Source organism: Gymnoscopelus microlampas (genome assembly GCF_963454915.1).
Source record: "Gymnoscopelus microlampas genome assembly, chromosome: 8".
Taxonomy (NCBI): Eukaryota; Metazoa; Chordata; class Actinopteri; order Myctophiformes; family Myctophidae; genus Gymnoscopelus; species Gymnoscopelus microlampas.
In genome coordinates this window covers 57,250,473-57,269,551 of record NC_139945.1, presented here as the reverse complement: position 1 = coordinate 57,269,551, position 19,079 = coordinate 57,250,473, and the positions used below count along the sequence as shown (strand labels likewise).

General features: G+C 42.0%; 1 long non-coding RNA gene across 1 annotated transcript in view; it reads right to left on the bottom strand.

Moving 5' to 3' along the window:
• Window positions 1–18,818, bottom strand: part of LOC311050349 — a 59,744-nt gene extending 40,926 nt beyond the window's left edge. Inside the window, exon 1 of the long non-coding RNA XR_014601288.1 lies at window positions 18,684–18,818. This is a non-coding gene — a long non-coding RNA (uncharacterized lncRNA). The remainder of the gene's footprint in view (window positions 1–18,683) is intronic.
• Between the last annotated feature and the right edge of the window lie 261 nt (window positions 18,819–19,079).

Below are 19,079 nucleotides of genomic sequence, written 5' to 3'. Positions count from 1 at the left end.
TTTAAAAGGGGCCTAAAAGCCTTCCTTTTTAACAAGGCATTTTCCTAGATAGAGATGTAGTTGTTTTTATCTCTTTAAAGTTCTACTGTGTTTTGCTGACTTGATTTGAAGTTTATTCATTACACTGTTTATTATTATTACTCTCCGCCAGGAGAGTATTGTTATCACTGCGTTTTCACTTTCTAAACATGACACACCGATTGGTCAAGCCTCACGTGACACGTGAAATACTGTGATCTGATTGGCTAGTGACGCCACCGGGCCTATATATACATGGCATCACTCTGAGACACTGTCAGAGTGAGGTAAGACGGGAACCATGAAATGGCTGCATGGCTGATACATAATTGGCAGATAGGACAGATAGGACATTTATATAGACAGGAGGGATATGACATAGGACACTTATACAGACAGGAGGGATAGGACACTCACACAGACAGAACGGAAGAGGACACTTACCCAGACAGGTTGGATAGGACACTTACATATACAAGAGGGATAGCGACCTATAAATACATGTGTCACTGTGATAAGCCAGATTCCAATACCGAAAATCCGGCCACTAGCTCACTCCCAGACCTTCGAACCGGAAGTAGTCAAGTAGTCGCGGTCCAATTGTTCCTATCTGTCTTATTGGACAGATAGGACAGATAGGACACTTATATAGACAGGAGGGATATGACACTTACATAGACAGGACGGATAGGACAGGAGGGATAGGACACTTACACAGACAGGACGGAAGAGGACACTTACCCAGACAGGATGGATAGGACACTTACATATACAAGTAAGGACACTTACATATACAAAAAAAACTTTCTTTAAGTTTTTTTTTCCCAACCATTTTAAAAAAAAACGCTATAAATTTTACACTTACACAGACAGGACGGATAGGTCATTTATATAGACAGGACAGATAGTACACTTTCCCAACATTCCCAACACAAGTCTTCTGGCGGAGAGTTGTGCTCCGAGGAGCACTTTTTCTAGTTATTGTTGTTTTATTCTTTCTTTTTTTGTTTTTAACCTGTAGCACTTTGAGATTTGTTTCAAATATAAAGTGCGTTACAAATAAAATGTACTATTATTATTACGGGGCCAGGCTTCCAGCATGGACCCGTATTGTTATTGGCATTATTCCATTTCTTCTTCTTCTGCCACTTTTGGCAGTTCTGGCTGAACCGTGCAGTCGCTTTTTATGAAACTCGGCCATATGATAGATGGTCATGAAAAACGATCAAGTAATAATTCTCACAATCTTTCGTCAAAAGGTGGCGCTATAGCACTCAATTGAAAAATGCCAACTTTGAACAGGTACAACTCATGCCCTGTTTCACCTACAGCCATGAAACTTCGATGCACACATGCGTCTCCTCATGCTGAACAACTTTCACACTCTGACTTTTGACCTCTGACCTTTAGATCTCCCACCATTTGGAATTATATGAAAAACAGTCTGGGATTTTTGAGTAATCTGCACGAAACCTTTTACACATGAACTTTGGACCTATGCCAAAAAAACGTTTGCAAAATATTTTCCATAAGTGAAAAAATGAAGCTTTAATGAGCCAATGAATATTGCAGTTTTATGACAATTATTCATCTGCCCCTAACACATACATGCAGACTTACCATTCTTTGAAACTTTGCAGAAATGTAAAGGGCCATTCCAAATATCACTGAAACCAATCTTACTCCAATTGGTCAAACGGGGGCGCTATAGCAATTTTTTGAAATTTGAAACTTTAAACAGACAAAAGTCATGCCTCGTTTGGCCGACAGCCATTAGACCTGCTTACACATGTGCCTTGACTAATGAGGAACACATCTATCACGTTGACCAGTAAGCACCGCCCTTAGATTGTCCGCAATCTTGAGCAGTTTGAAAAACACTTAAACCCAGGATTTTTCAGCTATTTGCGTGAAACTGTATCATCTGTGTGATCTCCTTTCACAGGTTCTTGTCTGTTGGTGGCTTCTCGCTTAAATGTGTGCCCCACAACCTGAAGGTCACCAGTTCAAGCCTCACTTGGTGCAGATTTCATCTAAATTGCATTTCACACAACATGACTATCAATGAATACACCTGCAATTGTTAAAGATAACATGAAATACTTAATTGAGTGTTTTTAGCGGCGCTAGCCGAGCGGATATTAGCCCTCTATGCCTGGCTTTTGCGTCAACGTTCTGATTGGTCAGGTGCGCCAACGTTCTGATTGGTCAGGTGCGTCAACGTTCTGATTGGTCAGGTGCGTCAACGTTCTGATTGGTCAGGTGCGCCAAAGTTGTGATTGGTCACTATTCATGACATCACTATGATGTCATGAATATAGAATTCGATGTCTATATAAACGATGACAATGACTTCATCTTATTATTCATTTGGCTAAAGTCTCCGTCTAGGTAAGTTATTTAAAGTTAATATGACGAATAGAAAGAGAAAGATACAAGAACAGATGAAGGGTGAATGTATAGAAAGTCTGAGTTCGGGACCCAGTCATCCGTTATGACAGAATGGTTTGATAGAGACGATCGAGAATCCAAGAGTCCGTTAAGGTTCTGATTGGTCAGGCCCGTCAAGGTTCTGATTGGTCAGGCCCGTCAAGGTTGTGATTTGTCAGGCAAGGGGACTATTCATGACATCACTATGATGTCAAGGTTTATTTTTTATTTCCTCATGTTTTTTTTTGTATATATTTTTATTTGGCTAAAGTCTCCTTCTAGGTAAGTTATTTAAAGTTAGATCCTCAATTTAACTTTATCTGTCGTCGACGCTCTGATTGGTCAGACCCGTCAACAAAGTGATTGGTCAAGCTTCACATGACACATGGCTATAAACACATTATAAACACATATCGATGACATAATGTATTCAAAGGCGCCGCTACCTTCACACAGGGTGTGATTTTTTACATACAGCTGATCTACAATCTCACAACTTTTCAGATAGCAATGAGAGTATGTTTTTTCAATGTATAACATACTTCATTGTGAAAATAGCCGATGTACAATCTGACAACTTTTAATGGTTTGTGAGCTTGTAGATCGGCTACTTTCACTAGTTTTGCTTCTGAGGAGATGTACAATTTCTTCATTGGTAAATGGTTTGTGAACGAGTGATCTTAGTGTTAGTGAAACAGGGGCTTGGGTCATGACAGAAGGCAAGCGTTTGTCATCCTCAACAGACAACATCAGCCTGGACAAAGCTATAGCACTATTGGTAGTGTTGCAGCTACCTAAGAGTGCCTCACGACCGCAAGGTTGCTGGTTCAAGCCTCACTTGATGCACACTCATTTAAGTTGAATTGCAAAAAACATGACTCAATCTATTCCGTTTCCATGGCTCTCTCTCTCTCTCTCTTCAATCTATTCCGTTTCCATGTCTTTCTCTTCAATCTATTCCGTTCCATGTCTCTCTCTCTCTCTTCACTCTATTCTGTTTCCATGTCTCTCTTCTCTCTCTTCACTCTATTCCGTTTTCCATTCTCTCTCTCTCTCCACTCTATTCCGTTCTGTCTCTCTCTCTCTCTCTCTCTCCGTCCTTCTCTCTCTCTCCACTCTATTCCGTTTCCATGTCTCTCTCTCTCTCTCTCTTTCTCTATTCAGTCTCTTCCTTCAATTCTATTCAGTCTCTTCTCTCTCTCTCTCTCTCTCTCTCTCTCTCTCTCTCTCTCTCTCTCTCTCTCTCTCTCTCTCTCTCTCTCTCTCTTCTCTCTCTCTCTCTCTCTCTCTCTCTCTCTCTCTCTCTCTCTCTCTCTCTCTCTCTCTCTCATAGCTGAGTCCGCCTCTCTCTCTCTCTCTCTCTCTCTCTCTCTCTCTCTCTCTCTCTCTCTCTCTCTCTCTCTCTCTCTCCTCTCTCTCTCTCTCTCTCTCCCTCTCTCTCTCTCTCTCTCTCTCTCTCTCTCTCTCTCTCTCTCTCTCTCTCCTCTCTCTCTCTCTCTCTCATAGCTGAGTCCGCCTAGGGAGCCAGCGGCTCTGGTTGCCCCAGGTACGATTCCAGGCCAGGTCAGCAAATGTGTCGATGAAATTTGTCATCGACACAAGCAAGACTCTTAACCCCTAATTGCTCACAGCCTCATTGGAAACAAGACCGCAAGGACTTTCATGAACTGACCTGTTAAAGGAATTATCATTTCTCTTTCTCTCTCCTGGCCCCGTATTATCGCTGCTTGCAGCTATATTTATTATTATTATTATGAAGCAGTGGCCTCGTTGAGATATCACTACAGTGATGTTATGAAAGCATTGACTAAACTGTCACTTACGAGCCCAAAGAAAGATGAGAGACGAGGCTATTGCACTGAAAAATCATATTGAGAAATTCAACTTCATCTGCACTGTTGTTCTGCAAAGCAAAATTTTGGAACGAACCAACGTTGTCTCAAAACTTCTGCAATCCCAAGACGCAGACCTGGCCACAGCAGTTCAGCTGCTGGACAGCACCATCAAAGATCTGACTACATTTCGAGCAAGTTTTGAGGATGCCAAGCTGACAGCTGAGGGCCTTTCCGACAAGTGGGGTGTAAGCAAAACGTTTGAAAATATTCGGCAGAGGAAAGTGAAGAGGCACTTTGATGAACTTTGTCAAGACAAACGTTTAGCGGACGCACAGTCTTATTATCGCGTGCATGTGTTCCAGGCCTGTCTGGATATAGGGATCTCGAAGCTGACCCAGAGATTCACTGGGTTACGATCGACAGTGGACACGTTCAACGTCATACAGCCTGAAACACTTTGTAATGCAACAGATGATGAAATTGTTCTACAAGCAAACACACTGGTGGAAATGTACAAGAATGACATAACCCTGGACTTTCCGACACAACTGGTGTCATTCCGCGGGTGCTTACGAGACAGCATTGCAAAGGTTAAGACCATCACAGAGCTAATTACATTTCTTATTGTGGAGAACAACAGCATTAGTTCTAGTTTCGGCGAAGTCTGCACTGTATTGCTGCTTTTCCTAACCATACCAGTCACAGTGGCATCAGCCGAACGTTCCTTCTTGAAATTAAAGCTGATCAAAAGTTATCTGAGGAGTACTATGGGACAGGGACGCCTCAGTGGACTGGCCACACTGTCCATCGAGAATACCCGTGCACGCCAGATGGATATAAAGGACATCATAACTGAGTTTGCAGAGCGAAAATCCCGGAAGGTTCACCTATGAGGTAAGCAAAGGCAGAGCCTCTTTCATTTATTTTAATAATAACTAAGAACTTGAATCTGTTGTTGTGGTGCGCCGTCACCAGATTTTCATTTCTTTTTTCTTCTCCAAGGTGCTGAAGTGGGCGGGTGTTCGAAAGAAGCTTGTGCAACTTAAGGACATTATTGTGTTATTTGGCACTTTGTACTTGCCATGAAGGACTTTATTATATCTGTGCGAAATTGCGCATTTGAGATTTGAAAAGCACGCTTTGAAAAGCGCATTCAGTGTTTAGTTGAATGTATGGGAGGAAAATGGAGAATTCAAAATTAAATGTAATTATTTTACATTATTATTTTGTTGTTTACTTTATTAAGCATTTCCAATGGCTTTTTTATACTCAGTTTTCTTTGCCCAACGTGGACTTATATATATAGACCGTCCGATAGTATATATTTGTTTTCTTATCATTTATTTTCTTAATTGGTACACAGAAAATAGCCAGAATATGATATATTTAAATAAAAAAATTAAATCTTATTTGCAACTATGCAAAGAAGTGACTATTATGGACGAATCCACAGAACGACTCCTGCTTAGTCCCCCAGAAAACACGATTCCGCGATCGTGGAAATTACCGCATATTTCAAGGCCATCCGTGGATTTCAAAGCCATCCGCGGATTACAAGGCATAGAGCAGAAAACAAGAAAATCTCGGTAAAACACCACCGTATGGAGAAGTATTCTCTCTCTCTCTGTGTCAGGGCAGTGCGAGCTGCTGCTAAACTCCCCCCCCCTCCTCTCACACACACAGGCACGTAGAGAGAGAAAGAAAGAGAGAGAGAGAGGGGGAGAGAGTGAGAGTGCTGCGCAGAACTACAGCTAAACTTCAAAGCAAGTTAACGATAGGCTCGTTGACCCCAATTTGACCACTAGGCAATCAACACTGAACAGCACTAATTAATGGCAGCTGTGATTCTTGTGTCTGTCCGTGCAGCTTAGATATCAAGTAATTCCCTGTAGAGGGACCCTCTCCCTCATGTTAGACTTAAAGTGTGACTTCTAAGTTCTACTTCTCCTCAAAAGGACAACTTTATTATTTTCCATCCTGAATGACAAGCCTAATATTATTATTGCATTTGGCTATGTGCAATAACTGCAAGCCAATGTTCAGAGGCATTGTCAGTAGTTGTCTTAATTTCTTTTAATTCATATTTCTGTAGTCGCCAATAATTCAACTGTAAGCCAGTGTTTTGAGACATATTGTCTTGTGTTGCTACAACATTAATGGTAATAATGCATTCTACATGCATAAATACAAAAATAATAATAAATAAAAAATGATTGGATCGGTGATTGCTATCGGCCTGATCGGACCACCTCTATTTAAAACCAGTTACATTGACTCAATTACTATGTTCCACGGTATTTTAGTGTTTTAGGATTCAAAAAATCCATAATAGAAGCCCTACTAAACAGCAGAGGTGGAATTAAGAATCCCCATAAAATATGCATTGTCTTATAGTTAGACATTAAGATTTTGCCATCAGGTTTAAGAGTAATTTGAGATTTATTTTAAATATATATTTTACTTGGAGTGCTTCACTTCATCTGCACCTGAAGAAAGAAACAAGAGCAGCATTTGGCCAAGGTAAATGTGTTTCATTTGGTGCCTAAACACACCTCTTGAATTTCCCCATGCATGGTAGAAGACTATAGGCCAGCCCAATGGGGCCAGTGCCCAGAGGCTAACACTCAAATACATAGGCCTCTCAGCCTATACAGTACAAGGCCCCGTACTGGCTGTAACAGGGCCCCAGGCCGTCCTATAGGGCCCTTTTAGACTGTAAAAAATGATGATGGAGAGGGACACTATATTTCCACACTCACTCCAGAGGGCCACATTGCATACACTGTCAGAGACCTCTTATCTCTGTATTTAAAAATTTTCATAAATGAATGCCATACTTCGCCATTCTGTCACACAATAGTAGCAAAAATAGCCGATCTACAAGCTCAAAACGCTTCTTAGTGTGACACGTTTTGAGCTTGTAGATCTGCTGTTTTTGCTATTTTTGAATTGGATTCCTGATTTTTTTGGCTTTTTTTTATCGGAATCCTGAAAAGTAACATTTTTATTTAATTTCAAATGCATTTAGTTATACTTATGTTAACTTTTTGAAATTAAATACAAATACATTGGACATATAAAGAAGACAGTAGAATTTTAATACTAGTCATGAATGTTTTTGTTGTGAACAGACCTTGTGAAGACAATTTTCCCCTTGGGGACAATAAACATTATTATTATTAAGCTACTAATATAGACTGAATTAATTAAAGTGGGTCATGTTTGCATGTTTGGAATTGTTACAGCTGAAATCAATAACATATCAGTATTCCAATATTAACCTGCGGGCCGCATTAAGTGAAGGTGGGGGCCGCATGTGGCCCCCAGAGAGATATGTTTTAGACTGTGCATCATGCAAACACAGGTTCTCCCTTCACCCACAAACGAGTACTGTATTTGTATGCCCATTCTGGGTAGCATGGGGGGCCCTCAAAGAAAATGGGCCCAGGGCTCTCTTAATCCGTCAAAAAGAGGCATCTCATCCCTATATATCACTTATCTCTGTAGGTAGTGGAATCGGCTGCCGAGGCCAGTGCTGTTCTTGGTTAAATCCATGCCAGTAATATTGGCGGTCACTGTGGTGTGGAGAAAACCCAGCATGCAGTGATCAGCCGATATTACTGGCCATGAATGGAAGCGGATATCCACATATGGGTAAGTTGGGTCATCCACATGTATATATTTTTTTCTGCATGCAGGCCTACTTAATTAATTAATTAAAACACTCATGTGCAGAGATGCTCGTAGGCCTGCGTCCTGCGTCGCTGACGCACCATATTGCGAAAGGACGCATTCATGACAACTCTAGTGCGTCCATGGGACGCAGCTCCGATTAGCTCCGATAATATATAATATTTGTCAGCTGTGATCTACATGGACTCTCTCGGTTAGGCACCGTTGGTGGAGAAGTATAACTCTCCGGTTAGACACCGTTGTACTGGAGAAGTATAACTCGGTTAAACGGCGTTGTGTGGCAGAAGCAGCAGCACAGCCCCTCGCTGTTAGTCTACGCTACACACACAGAGAGAGAGAGAGAGAGAGACGGCATGAGGACCTGCTCTTAAACGTGTTAAAACGTCTTGGATAGACCACTGTCTGGAATAATAACTGATCATCATACATACAGGTCTACTACTAATCTTTGTTGCTGTTGTCATCTTAAATTGACCAGCCAAAGTAAAATCCCCGATTTTAGAGTGTTCTCCCACTTGCTTGGAGATCATAGTGATGGTGGATTAACGCATGTTGCCAATCAGCTGTGTAACATTAGCAGGTTAACGATGGCTCGTTGATCCTATGCATTTGACCCTGATTTGACCACAAAGGCAAACAAAAGCACTAATTAATGGCAGCTGTAAGTAACCGGTTGTCTATCGTCTGTGTCTTGTGTATGTTTAATAGGCAACTGGATGTTTTCTGTAGCTTAGAGATATCATAACAATTAATTCCCTGAAGAGGGTAGACCCTCTCCCTCATGCTAAACTTAAAGTGACTTATAAGGTTCCACTTCTCCTCAAAAAGACAACTTTATTTTCCTTTCTCAATGACAAGCCTAATAGTATTATTGCATGTTGACTATGTGCAATAACTGCAAGCCAATGTTCATAGGCATTGTCAGTATTTGTCTTCATTATTTCTTGAATTCCTATTTCTTTATTTGCCAATACTTCCACTGTAAGCCAGTGTTTTCAGTCTACACAATAAATAGTAAAAATAAATTCTACATTCATAAATAATACAAAATAAAATAATAATAATGATTAAAAGGTTCTATGATTAAATGTATTCTATTGGTCAAAGGTATGTTAAATCCACCTGTTGCCCACTACTAGTATTTCTTACCATAAGGTGTGCTAATACTACAGAATCATATACATTTGAAAAAATATATTTATGATTTTTTAATATATGTATATATATCGGTATCGGTCTTGAAAAGCAGGAACGGGTCGCACTGATCTAGATCTGCTATTTTCACAATATGTATCTGTGGAACTGAATCAAACTAAATTAAGTGCCTCAACTCCTAATTCCTCAGGGTGGGGGGTCCCCAGTTAAAATATGATTATTTTGGGAGATCCACTGCATCAGGATATAATGTACACAGTCACACACGCATAGAAGATATGGAGATTGGAGATCAAAGAAAACGATAGGGGGGGGACGTGTAATTGGGGACCCATAAAATGTCCCTGGGACCCATCTAAAAGACCACCCTTGCATCCCAGGACCCATTACATTGAAAACCTAGCAACATCACTGCATGTGGTCGTATATATCCCCTTCACTTCACCGGCTTCGAATGCTATCAATGCATTGAATGGGAGATTATCACGTTTTATCAGACCATTGAATGGGCGAAGTAGGCGAGCTACCGTCTACCCCGCGATTTGTCAGACCATTCATTGGGCGTAATCAGGAGCTACTGACCTACCGACGGAGGCGGAGCAGTCCCCACAACAATATTTACGATTCTGTCCATATCGGTACATAACTCGAACGGCGCTGAGTAGGCACAGGCGAGGGTCGCACCGCTCCGGACGGCAACTCAGTCGCCTTAGCTCCTTCGGTGGCCCGTCGCGGGGCTCCACCTCGCCTGAGACTGCGCGCCTCCGTCATGGTCCGAAACCGAAACAACCAAAACCAAAACCGAAACTAAAGTATTTAAGTCATCTCCGTCGGTAGGTCAGTAGCTCCTGATTACGCCCACTGAATGGTCTGATAAATCGCGGGGTAGACGGTAGGTCGCCTACTTCGCCCATTCAATGGTCTGATAGAACGTGATAATCTCCCATTCTATGCATTGATAGCATCCGAAACAGGTGTTCACTTACTGTGTGTGCTTGATCAAAGGCCTGTGATATACACTAATGTGAATATTATTTGACTTAAGGAGTAGTTCACCCAAAACATGACTTATTTTCCATCAATTACACACCCCATTAAGACTTGAATTCATGGTGATTTGTTAGTTTGTTGCATTCCTGAGCCAATCATTTGATGACCGGCGGAGTCTCCAGTAGAGTCTCCTACCGACAAGCCACCCCGTCATCAAATTATTGGCTCAGGAATGCAACAAAAAACAAACAAATCTCCACGAATATGGCTTCACGGTGTGTGTAATTTATAGAAAATAAGTCCTTTTTTTGGGTGAACTACTCCTTTAAGGTTGCACAGTGTCCTGAGTGTCAGCAGAAGTGAGGAAGCCTCAAAGAAAAGGCTCAACAATCCAATATCAGTAAGCCTTGTGCAACTGAATGTCCCATGCATCTAAATGCTAAGATAGGCTACCAGCAGCTACCAGGTATTCCTAACCTTAACTTCAGTAAAACCATGCCTAAATCTAACCTTAATCCTAAACGTAACCTCAACACGAAAACTACACCTAACCCTAAACTTATTCCTAACCTTAACCTCAGTGAAATGAGTGCAATAACACAAGAACCACTGGGGGGCGAGCGGTCCGCAAACTTAAATGGGGGTGAGTGTGTTTTGGGGCAAGCGTTTCCGGGCACCGATTCAGCGACTATATAATTATGCTGGGTGTGTTTTCCTGCAGAAAGACACATCCCTCTGGCTGTATTTTGGTTTTGTTCCAACGTTTTTTCTTCTCTCTTTTCTAAATATAGAGTAGCCACTTATTTTGTTTACCCCTTTTTCTCCCTAATTTAGTAGTTATGCCAATACCAATAATAAAATCCTCCCCACTCACATTTCTGTGTTGTCGCTGCTGTCGTATCCTACCCACCAAGAGGACGTAGAGCCTTCATCCTACTCCTCCCGCCCAACACTCCCCGCTGACAGGTGCCGCCCCCAGCCCGTGGGAGTACGTGCAATGACCAATATCACCCTCCCCGCCCGGCTTCCCTCCCCCGCTCGGTCGGAGCTCTTAATTGATCCCTCTGAACTTCAAATGGGTTGATCGTTTGGGCCAGAAAAGTGTCAAACTCGTTATGTGCTCGTTAGTGCTCTCTAATCAATTCATTCATCAAAGACAGCAATCACTTTGATACCTGTCAGAGAGGGGAGGGGGGAGTGTGTGTGTGTGTGTGTGTGTGTGTGTGTGTGTGTGTGTGTGTGTGTGTGTGTGTGTGTGTGTGTGTGTGTGTGTGTACACACAGATCTGAAAAGCTACCTAATTGGCCTTTTAGTGCAGCTGCTAACAGCAGAATATAGCAAGAATCGTTCACTTTGTGATGCAAGCATGACATTTGGTACATTTACTCTTCAAACCCCACTCTTTTCAAAAATACCGCTAGCCACGCAAAATTCCAAAATGGCGGCCCACAAATCCAAGATGTCCGTCCAAAAGTTAGGTTTTTCCTTTATAACTCGAAATGTATTGATTTTAAGCACCATAAATGTATTAAAGGTGAATATAAATGTGGGCATTGCGGATATTTTGGTACCAAGTACATGTCTGTATCTATTACGGTTCTTCAGATACAGCATATAGGTACTTTTACAGACGCGGGAGAGCAATACATTTGTTGCTTGTAACACTGATTGTTGTTAAGTGAATATGGCAAAATAAAAATGTTATTTTCATAACCTGTTTTCAGTAGGGCTGTAACATAAAATTCTAAATCAAAAACTAAAACAACTTAACAACTCTTAACAACTATGAAACTTTCTTTTTGGCGTGCACATGTTTTTGGTCTATGCGTTCAAATGGGGCCATTGCAGTACAGAATTTAGACATTGATAAAATCTTACAAATGCAATAGAGTGAATGTCAGCACACAACCAGGGCACACATCACTGCTGTGTAACTCAGCATGGGGTTCAGTGTCGGCTGATCTAGATATACTAATGTTTTATTAGCCTTGTAGTTGTAGTATAGTTTAGTTTAGTGTCCCAAATGCTGTCTGACTGCCCCATATCCATTAGCTAGTTACCATAGTTGGTAGTTAGTAGATATAGTTAGATAGCCGCACCTGAATCGACAGGGTGTGCCAGCGCGGGAGAGCCGAGCCAAGGGTAACAGGGCTTAAGTTACCCGGATGGTGTACAGATCACAAGGGACTTAAATGGCATTGGATGAATGATCGGGCTAGGTGTAGGTTAACCGATAATAACTGAACCTAGTTGTAAGGCACTGGAAGACAATCCATCCTTCTTCTATGAGCCAATCAAGAAAAACAAAGCTGACTTCTTCAGAGAGGATTACTCTTCTGCTGAACCCTCAAAGCAGAAGCTTCTCAAGGAGGACTGTCAGCTGTTCTCAAAGCTTTTCATCTCCTGTCAGAGCCGAGAGTGTGACCTGCAGGAGTTCTTTCAGCATGAGAACCAGTCCTTTCCTGCTGCGTTGAGCAAGGGTGGAAGCTGACCTCTATCCTTGAGACTTATGTCCCACCAGTTGACAAAGAACCTGAGGCAGATGTTCTCATTGTAGATGGGTCAGCTTTGGTCCATGTCCTGCCACCAAAAAGATCCAAGACATTTGAGGACTATGCAGCTCTTGACTTCCTACCAGTGATATATATGTACAGCAGCAAGTACACAATGACACATCTGGTCTTTGATGTGTACAGCCCATCAAGTCTTAAAGCTGAAACCAGGTCCAAACGTGGCCATGGAGGAAGACGCAAGGTGACAAATAAGAACACTATGCCATCTAACTGACATAACTTCCTGAGGCACAATGACAACAAGACAGAGTTGTATCACTTTCTTGCCGACAAGGTTGCACAAATGTTCGATCCAAATATTGTGATTGCCACAAAGGGACCTGCTGTCCTCAGCACACATGAAACTGGTCTTGATGGATTGGATGAATGCTCTCATGAGGAAGCTGATAGCTGCATCTTTGTGCACGCCAAATATGCTGCAGAACATGGTAGCCAATCCATCCTGATCAAGGCAAATGACACAGATGTTCTCATCTTAGCACTAAGTGTCTTCGCTGCTCTTCAAGAGGCTGGACTACAGCAGATGTGGGTTGCATTTGGACAAGGTCAGAGCCTGCGCTGGATCAGTGTGCATGACCTATTTCATTTTGTTGGCCAGGAAAAGGTCAAAGGCATGTTATTCTTTCATGCCTTTACAGGATGTGACACTGTGTCAGCCTTCCGCAACAAAGGCAAGAAAACTGCTTGGCAGACATGGGACATATGCCCAGAGGTCTCGTCTGTATTCTCCAAACTGGGTAGCAGTGGGGGATTGTGACCTACAGATTCTGGAGAGGTTTGTCATCCTAATGTATGACAGATCCAGCACAGCTGCTACTGTGGATGAGGCCAGGTTTGACATGTTTGCCAGAAAGCAGAGGCCTTATGAGTCAATCCCACCAACCAGAGCAGCTTTGCTCCAACACACCAGGCGTGCTGCCTACCAGGCTGGTTGTGTGTGGGCCCAGGCAACCCAGTGTCAGCCAGGAGCAGAGGACCCTGTAGACTGGGGATGGCAGAAGGTTGGTGAGGAATGGCAGGTCTTCTGGACAGCCAACTCTCCAATAGCCAAGACGTGCGAACAGCTTACCAAATGTGGCTGTAAATGTGGCTGTCGTGGCAGGTGCAAGTGCTATAAACTGGGTCTCATGTGTACAGCTCTGTGCAGTTGCAACTGTGAGGTGTAACTCAAACCTCTTTTTTATGCTCTCCCGATTCCGTAACATAACCTATAAGCTGTATCTCAAGAACCGCAATAATATAGACATGCACTAGGTACCAAAATATCCACTTTTATCAACGTCTAAATTCTGTACTGCAATGGCCCCATTGGATTCATAGACCAAAAAACGGGGTTCTCCTTCCATTCCGACATCTCGCCACTCCGACTAGTGGCTTCCGCGTGCGGTTAGGGTTAGGGTTAGGGTTAGGTATAGGGTTCGTCAACGTCGGAAAGGCAACATGTCGGAAAGGCGAAATGCACCCCCAAAAAACGTATGCACGCCAAAAGAATCATAGTTGCTAAGATATGATTACTTCAAGTTAACGGCAGCCATCTTGGACACCATCTTGGATTTAGAATTGTATGTTATAACCATACTGAAAATAACAGGTTATGAAAATAACACCAAATATCACCATATTCACTTATTAACAATCAATGTTACACATTTCTTACTCTCCTGAGTCTGTAAAAGTACCTATATGCTGTATCTCAAGAACCGTAATAGATGCAGACATGTACTTGGTACCAAAATATCCGCAATGCCCAAATTTATATTCAACTTTAATACATTTATGGTGCTTAAAATCAATACATTTCGAGTTATAAAGGAAAAACCTAACTTTTGGACAGACATCTTGGATTTGTGGGCTGCCATTTTGGAATTTTGCGTGGCCAGTGGTATTTTTGAAAAGAGTGGGGTTTGAAGAGTAAATGTACCAAATTTCATACTTGCATCACAAAGTGAACGATTTTTCTCTTAGCAGCTCCACTATTTAAGCTGAAGCCTCAAGTCCTTCCTTGTTTGTGCACCACAGAAGATGTGACACATTGTGAGCTTGTAGATCTGCTATTTTAAAAAAACAAAATCTTGAAATAAAATGTGGATTATTTGGGGGGGGGAAATAACATTCTAAAAACACAAATCTGGTACAGGGGTCCCTGGCACAAAACATTGTCAGATGGGGGTTAGGTACAAATACATATTAATTTGGGGGTCCATGACATGAAAATATTTGACAACCACTGGTTTAAATACTAATTAAAACATTTGGAAGCAAGCCCAAATAAGCAACTACACATTAGAAACAAGCCAAGATACCGCAACCACCAATATTTACAAGCAACTTTACAGATAAAAAAGTCGCTTATAAGAAGCGGACATGGCAACACTGTCTGTCACAGTAGAAAGTGGTTGTCTTCCTGTTTCTTGTCATCAACAACAACCGACGTCCAAAACACAACGACGTTTCTTCAAACAAGAATCAGATCGGTGTGTTTTGACATTGTGATAGGAAACTAACTAAGGCATTGACGAGGACAGCTACGTCCTCGTGCTCTACTCCACCCCAAAGTACCCACTCTTCCAAGTTGCCCAGTATAAAAAGTACAATTTTTTTTCACTTAAGTAAAAATATCAATACTCTGTTACAAAATTCACTTGGTTAAAAGTACAAAAGTAGTGCCATCAAAATGTACTTAGAGTACCAAAAGTAGAAAGTAATCAGTATGCAGAATGTCCCATTTCACACGTTTTCAAATGTTTAACATGTATACAGATATTTTGAAAACAGCAATAGAATAGCAACACAAGGCGTCGCATTGTGAGCTTGTAGATCGACCAAAGTTGAAGTGGTTAATGCATGTTTTGTAATAATAATCAAAATCTACAAAGTAACTAGTAACTTAAGTGTTATAATAATTGTAGTGGAGTAAAAAGTACAATATTTGCCTCTGAGATGTAGTGGAGTAGAAGTAAAAGTACTGCAACTTGGAAATAACTCCAGTTAAAGGGGCTACACCATGAATTAAAAAAATATATATTATATATAAATATTGCCCCCTAATACGTTTTAAACAGGTTGTAAGCCTAAAAAACATCCAGATATTTTTTCTCACAATCTGACTGTCTGTCATTCCAAGCTTTTTCAGCTGCAATACCAAAACGTCCTATTGGGCAGGGGGGAGCTACTGAGCAATTCTGTCTGGCCATCGTCAATGCAAAATCTGTGCAAGTGACATCACTTGCACAGCCATTCTGAAATGGCCTGTTCAGACACGCCCATTCAGGAAATGCATGAAATGAGCATGAATGACTGAATGTTAAAAAAAAAAAAAAATTTGGGTACAAGAGACACTGGGGAGCCTAAAAAATACTAAAAACCAAAAAAAAAAATGAAATTCATGGTGTAGCCCCTTTAAGTAAAAAAAAAAAAAAATCAAAATTGGACTTAAGTACAGTACTTGAGTAAATGTACTTAGTTACTTTACACCACTGGAGACCACCTTTCCTGTTACAGTTACTAGGACAGCAGACGTAGTCGGAAGACGGTCTCCAGTTAATCTCATTAAAAACCGACACGGTTGTCTGGTTACCGCATGGAATTTTAGTAGCCTTAGATCAAGACTATAGTAGATGTATTTTATCGAGTCTGACTTTTACTTTCGTATCTACGAGAGTCTTAGCGACCCCCCCCCCCCCCCCCCAGTTTGCCCTGGAATGTCACCAGTAAAGCCCGTATTTCTCCGAACATGTGTCAGTAGGCAGAAAACTATTATTTTCTTTATTGCGTGACTATTATTTTGCTGTGATGTTTGGATGCGTTTTGATATTTTTTGCAGTGTTATTTTTGTGCATGGTTTGTTTTTCTATATTTTGTTTTCCTACATTTGCAGTTTGTAATGGTTTTGTGTGGAGTTAATTTTTGTTTCTGCCACGGCACCCTCACAGACACTAATAGACAGCAGCCGTGTGATATAGGATCATTGGGAGCTCTAGTCCCGGCCAATCGGGAGCCGAGTAGGCCGAGGGGAGGTTCCCACGAGAGACTGTGGACCAAGTTTAAAATGTTTGTAGCGACACGAGAGAGGAGGGCACCGGGCACGCAGCACAAGGACAGAGCACAGGGAGAGTGGACAGTGAGCAGAGACCGAGTGAGAAACGGGCAGAAGACGGGCAGCAGTAGAGGACCACAAGCCGACGGGGAGTAGCGAGCAGTGTGTGTGAGCAGACCAAGACCAGGAGACGTCAGGCTGTATTCGCAACAACCGCAGCGGCAGGGTCTTTGACTCTGCCTCGTCGGTAGGTCTCTAACTACACAGCGCCTGACCTACGTGGTGTGGTTATGCCACAACGAGAAGTTTAAACAGCCAGTATACCAGTGATCTGCCCAGTCTTTCTGTTCGTTTCTCCACAAGCCGACGAGAGCAGCAGGCAGCGTGAGCAGACGGCAAGCAGAGCGGACCAGCAGACGGCCAGACACCGTGCCACGGGGAGACGGCAGTGCTGTGAACGTAACAACCGCAGCGGCAGGGTCTTTGACTCTGCCTTGTCGGTAAGTCTCTTGACATACAGCACCTGGCCTACATAGTGTGGCTATGCCACTTCGACCAGCTTAAAAGCCATTATACAGTGATCTGCCCCAGTCTTTTTCTGTCCTCCACAGGAGGTGTGCGAACTGAAGGCTCCTACCTGCCGTGCTCTGCTCATCTTTAATTTCGCTGTTTGTTCTTGTTTTGTTTTCTATTTTAGTTAGCGGGCCCTTTTTAGTAGGTTTTAAATAGGCATTTTATTGTTGTGTCGGCTATTTTAGAGGCCTCTGTATTTAGGATAATTTTCAATAAAAGTCCATTGTTTATATTTGCCATTTGCCTCAGTTTTCAGTTTTTGCCTTTTAAATTCAAAGTTGTCATACGAACCTGTGTTGCTGTTTTTAAGAAGTTTTAATTGAGGACCAGACCTCTCAAACTGGTGGCGTAGTCGGTCCTTTTAACATTTAAGCACCCTGTACTTTTACAAACCTTTCACTTGTATTTTATTTGTTTAATTTATAAGTATATTATTTAAGTATTGGGTGTGTTTTTGACGGTGCCACACATGTACTTATGCAAAATATAAGGTGCTTAACCCAAATGTTAACTAGGTGTCCGGCGTGTTTGAGCAATGTATTAGTCCATATCTTTCAATAAAGAAGTGTTTTAATCCCGGGTCTGTGGCCGAACGTCATTTCTTCCCTCGTTTACTCCCTGTTTACATTGAGTGTAATTCCGGCTTTCACCGGATGCGCACCTTATATTCTGCATTTATACATGTTAGGAGAAATACAGGCATTACTGGTGAAATTCCAGGGAAAACTGCCGGGGTGGTTGCTAACACTCTCGTAGATACGAAAGTAAAAGTCAAGACTCGATCAAATACATCTACGAGTCTTGATCTAAAGCAGGGATCTTCAACCTTTTCAGGCCAAGGACCCCCTAGCTGAGAGAGAGATGAAGCAGGGGCCCCCTCTATATTGTATAAAATTGTGTTTCAGGTTAACCTTTTTATTTTACTTGGCCAAAAATAGCAGATCTACAAGCTCACAACGCCACGCAGTGCGAGGCGTTGTGAGCTTGTAGATCTGCTATTTTTGGCTAAAGTTCTCCTCAGAATAGCTGTAGTATACAATCCTCGTAGACGTATTTATGATTCTGACGTTTTCAATCTGAAAACGTCAGAATCATAAATACGTCTACGAGGGTTGTATTCTACAGCTATCCTCAGAATAGGGATGCTATCAAGTGGTTAATGCGAAAAAATAAATCATATCACACAAACATTTGGCGGGCCCCCTGTAGTAACTCTGAGGACCCCCTAGGGGTCCCGGACCCCCTGTTGAAGACCCCTGATCTAAAGCTCTGTATCTCCCATGTGTGTCTTATTTGTAAACCTCCCTGTTCCAAGTGAGGCTCCGTGGCTCGTGTTAGTTTTTCTCCACACATTTACACATCAAATATAAAGAGTTTTACCTTCAAGATGTTTATCCGTGGAAGCAGACCGTTTGTGTTGTGAATATTATTACTGTTGTTGTTCAATGAAGAGCTGTTTAAATCCAGTCTGGATCATAGAGTTAGAATAACATTTGGATGCTTTGTTGTTCCACCCGGGAGGCATGCGTTAATCCGACAGGTTCCACCATGAAAAACTATACCGCATTGCTTCCAGGTCACTGTGTTTCACGCATGCGCCATAAAGGATCCAGGCACTTTGCCTTAATGCCTTTCGCCCCCTGGTGGAGGAGAGGTGTAAACTGTCACTACAGACAGACAGACAGACAGACAGACAGACAGACAGACCACATATAGGTGGGTGGAGAAAGTACTCAAATGTTTTACTTAAGTAAAAGTATCAATACTGCAATGAAG